Source organism: Dioscorea cayenensis, chromosome 27 (genome assembly GCF_009730915.1).
Source record: "Dioscorea cayenensis subsp. rotundata cultivar TDr96_F1 chromosome 27, TDr96_F1_v2_PseudoChromosome.rev07_lg8_w22 25.fasta, whole genome shotgun sequence".
Taxonomy (NCBI): Eukaryota; Viridiplantae; Streptophyta; class Magnoliopsida; order Dioscoreales; family Dioscoreaceae; genus Dioscorea; species Dioscorea cayenensis.
The window spans coordinates 116,474-121,368 of record NC_052497.1 but is presented as its reverse complement, the minus strand read 5'-3'; the positions used below and the strand labels follow the sequence as shown (position 1 = coordinate 121,368).

The window sequence follows — 4,895 nt, the reverse complement described above, 5'->3', positions numbered from 1 at the left end:
AGACTAAAACCTCCATCTCCCCACTCTCTCTCCATTTCCAGGTACGTTCGCCACGTGTCAGCCTCTCACTCGTTACCACTTCCACTTCCCCATCTCCATGGCGATATAGAACACCCCAACCAATAGAACAATCTCGTTCCACAGCTCACAGAGAGAAAAGAGAATAATGGCGAGAGGCTGGAAGAGAGGAGTGGGTACTGGGGCTGACGGCGAGGCCGTGTGACACCTGCCGGACGGTGCCGGCGGTGCTCTACTGCAGAGCCGACAAGGCTTTCCCTATGCACCGCGTGCGACACGCGAGTGCACAGGGCAGACACGGTGGCATCGCGCCCATGGGGTGTGGGTCTGCGGGTGTGCGAGCAAGCGCCGGCCAGCGTGACCTGCAAGGCCGATGCCGCCACGCTCTGCATCACCTGTGACGCCGACATCCTCCAACCAGCAGCTCCCGTCGACACGAGCGCCAGCCTCTCCTCCCTTTCTGAAACCCCCTCAAACCCCCCTCCCTTAGCCGATGACCCTTCCTGGCTTTCTCACCCCAAATCCCCAGATCTAAAATCAAGCGAGTTCTACTTTCAGGATTCGGATCCTTACCTCGATCTCGACTTCGCTGGCTCGATCCATCAGACGGACAGCATCGTGCCGGCGCCTGCGCCGGCTCCGATCAACCTCTCCTTCAGCACCTACACCGATAGCCAAAGCGTAAGCTCTCGAATCCATACATCGTTGAGACTCCGATCATCGATTTAATGCTTACAGATCGGGTTGTTCACGGGCAGGGTAGTGCCGGAGGCGGTGACGGAGGTGAGCGGCGGTGGAGACAGTGGCCGTGGTTTGGTGGCAAAGATGGAGAGAGGGCGGGGAGTGATGAGGTACCGTGAGGAAGCGGGAAGTCTAGAAGGGTTCGAGGAAGACGATACGGTATGCTTCTAAGAAAGGCCTACGCTGAGACCCGGCCCAGGATCAGGGGCGGTTCGCCAAACTCTGAACCGATGATGGCTTGAACCGGTTCCCGATCCGGTATTTCTTCGACCCAGAGATTGCGGCGTCGTCCCGCTTCGCTCCTGATGGCCGTCCGATCTCTGATCTACGACGCTCTTGATTTCTGCCCTTTTGGCGTTATGTGTGTGTGTCTGTGTCTCTGTGCGTATCGTCCAACCGTCCGATCTGCTGATCTACGGCCAGTTTGTGTTCTGATTCCTTCTGGTGAGTGTTTTGGAGGAAACGCCGGAAACGTGTCAGGAAACTTTGAGGACAGGGAAACGGAAATCAGGGAAAGTGCCGCTACAAGAAAATCTACTATATTTGAAAGCATGTAGGTGAAAAATAATTTTGATGTAGCGGTATGTGACGACGAGGAGAGTTGAATGCCATGGATTGCTTATCTAGCAATGTCATAATAACCATGAATCTCAATTAGTCTAAGCTAAGCAATTGAAATTCACTGTAATACATGGACACATAACTTGATAACAGAAAAGTCCTGTTCCATGAATAATCATTTGTCCTTATTGTTTGTGTGGTCGATTTTCAAGCTACAAAATGTTGTATATATTATGTATTTTTATGCACATTCTATTATTCTGTTCTCACCTTCAAAAGCATTTATTAAATGTTTAGAAAAATTCAACCTATATTATGTTAAATAATTTGATATATATCTATATAAATTGTTGAGGATTTACATCCTCATTCACCAAGGGTCATCGAGCAAAGAAAATAATCAATGGTATTTTACATATATATGTATTTATTAAATATTTATCCGTATTCTATTATCATTTCTTTCAAAGAAAATTTTATTTATAAATTACATGCATAAAAGAAATATACCTTTAATTTGTAAATATCTTTTACATTTCCATAACAAAATGACATAGTTTAGTATTGGCTCCAAAGTCCTACGAGACTCCTGTTTGCATGTATGTTTAGCATGTGGTCTTTTCCTTTTGTGTGATGGTGTCCGTTTGTTATTATCCTTTTCGAATCTTGTCTCGTCTTCATGTCGTTAAAATATATTATGATTTTGTCTTTTGTTACTTGCAAGGATGTTTCACATAATGTATTCAAATAATAAATTTAAAATAATAAATCAAAATAATAATATAGTTTATTTGTTGTAATTAATATAAAATATGGCAATTGAATAAATAATAATAAGTTAATTTATTTAATTTAAATGAAATTTATTTTCTCCGATTCACAATAAATATCTTTGCAACACTGTGGAAGTGACTGAGTGGTGTGTGATCTCGAAAAAGTTAAAAAGATAGATTCAGTGACCAGTATAGCTTTATATTCGGGTGCAATGACATGACGTTGTCACACTAACTTTCAGAGTGCTTAACTGCAATAATTTAAGATAAAAGAGCTTATGGGACAAACAAAGATTCCAACAACGGACCATATATATAACATAAATATAAATGAATCGTAGCATGCATGAGTGAGGAGTAAGTACGAGAAAAATAATCACGTTGATGCATATGCAGGAACAATACGATACGCTTGAGCATGGTGACTAGTCAATGCGTTGATTAATTTTCTATTATGTTCACAATCGATAGTTTAAATTAAAATATTATGTATATTATTCGATCAAAATCTACAATTTAGATTATAATATTGTGTACTTTATTTTTAATGTGTAACTATTTATAATCACAAGTAAAAATTATCGTTTGGAATGGTGGACACCGCGTTGGTTGATGATATGAGGTTGAGTAATCGATTTTTAGATTTTAAATCGACGAGTGATGCGTAGAGATGCAATATCTATATATATATATATAAAATAAACAATAATTATTAAATAAATATATACTTTAAATTCTGAATAATCAAATAAGAGCAAATTATAAGTCACAATGCATGGTTAAGGTACAATGACACTAGTTGTGAGAGAAATATCAAATATGGGCTTAGGCCCAAGTGAACAAGCCCAATTGATTTTGGATAGTTGATTTTACATATATTTTTGAAATTCTCAAATTTGAAGTATCATATAGAATATAAAATTCTGATTATTTTTCATATTTTATTCTATAATAATATAACTTCTCATTATAGAGTTATATAGGTTTCTATATGATTGTTCTTTTTCATTTAAATTATATTTTATATATAGATGTTAAGTTAGTTATTTATAATCCATTTCCATTCAAACATATCAAGAAGAAAGCTATATGACTTTAATTATAATTATATGATGTTTTGTGATGATTTGCCATACATTAACTCTTGTTGAATTCTACTTTAAAATGAATTCGATTCACAAATAGGATGCAATATAATTTTCTATGAATGTATTGTTTCCTTAATGGCTATTTTTATTCCGTACATGTTTTATCGAGATATGTTGATATTTTAATTTAAAAAGAATAATGCTTAGCAATTCTATTTAAATATAACTCACATCACAGTCTATAATGATAAATAAAAAGATTTACCCATAATAGACAAAGCCTAATGTTCCAGTCATAGTAGTGAAGCCAATGGATCATTTAACGTGATTTATTTTCATTTCACCCTTTTACCCAATATAATTGATATCAAAATAAATAAAATTTCCACAAATTTACATTTTGAGTAAAATGATTAATGTAAAATTTATAAGAAAGTATAATATTAATGTAATATATATATATATATATATGTATATTGATAAAAATATATATATCATAAATTTATTATAACAGATACTAGAGTCCAAAATCAAATTAGTTCGAGATATATATTATTGAAAAATAAATATAATCTCAAGTTTTGGAATTCAATAAATGAGTCAAAGTATAGAAACTTTATTTGATGCTCAAAGATAGATACCCTTAATTATAACTTGGTCCTTAGAAGTTTAGTGTGAAGGTGAAAAGAGATTGATTTTGATGCATGGCGTGATCTTTTGGTGCACTATGTATGGTAAGTAATAGAGACCAAGAATATCATCTATGAAATAGAGATGGTCCTCTATTTGGTTTACGTTAATTTGTGGTCCTAATAATTAGCCACTTTATGTTTCAAGTCTAGGACCATTTCTACATTATAAATAATTATAACTATATTCTCTTTTTATATATATACTATATATATATATATAAATATAGATAAGGCCAAATGATCCAATTCTTAACTTTTAAGTAGAGAAAGAAACGAATATCAATTTTTTTATTATAAAAGCTGCTCCATATGTAACTTGATTATTAAAATGCAATATTAAAAATAATACTATAACAAAGGAAATTATTGGCCATTCTCTGAAACTTCAATATTAATTCACAATATAACGTATATTTGTCAAGATATATATATATATATATAGAGTACAAGTCAGCACGACTATTAAATTCCTATCCACCGGACCATCTCTACATTAGAACTAGTTCCATTTAAATATTAAAAATTTATTTTTTATTTATTAATCTATAAATAATTATAACATATTCTTTATATATATATATTTATTTATTTATATAGCTAGGCCACATGATCCAACCCCTTAACCTTTTAGTAGAGAAAAGAAACGACATTAACTTCTTATTATAAAGCAGCTCCTCCATATGTAAGTTGAGATCAAAATACAATATTATAATACAACAAAAGAAAGAAAATTATTGACATTCTCTCAAATTTCAATTACTAACCCACAAGATAACATATATATGTGTACAAATGTACAATGGCGGTTAAATTCTTATCTATGGGCCACAGAACAAGAGGTGGCATTGCTATATATATAAATAAGAAATAACCTGTAGTCCCCACCATATTTATTTTTAAAAAATTCTAACGTTACGTTTGTTTTTGTACATTTTTATACTTTATGTTTCACATTATTTATATCAAACCCTACCCACCTCTTCGCCTCATTCTATCTTGTCGTTTAAAAAAAGTTAGATCGA

At 34.3% G+C, this 4,895-nt stretch overlaps 1 pseudogene; it reads left to right on the top strand.

Moving 5' to 3' along the window:
* Positions 1–166: 166 nt before the first annotated feature.
* On the top strand, positions 167–1,001 carry LOC120253252 (annotated as a pseudogene).
* The last annotated feature ends 3,894 nt before the right edge of the window (positions 1,002–4,895 follow it).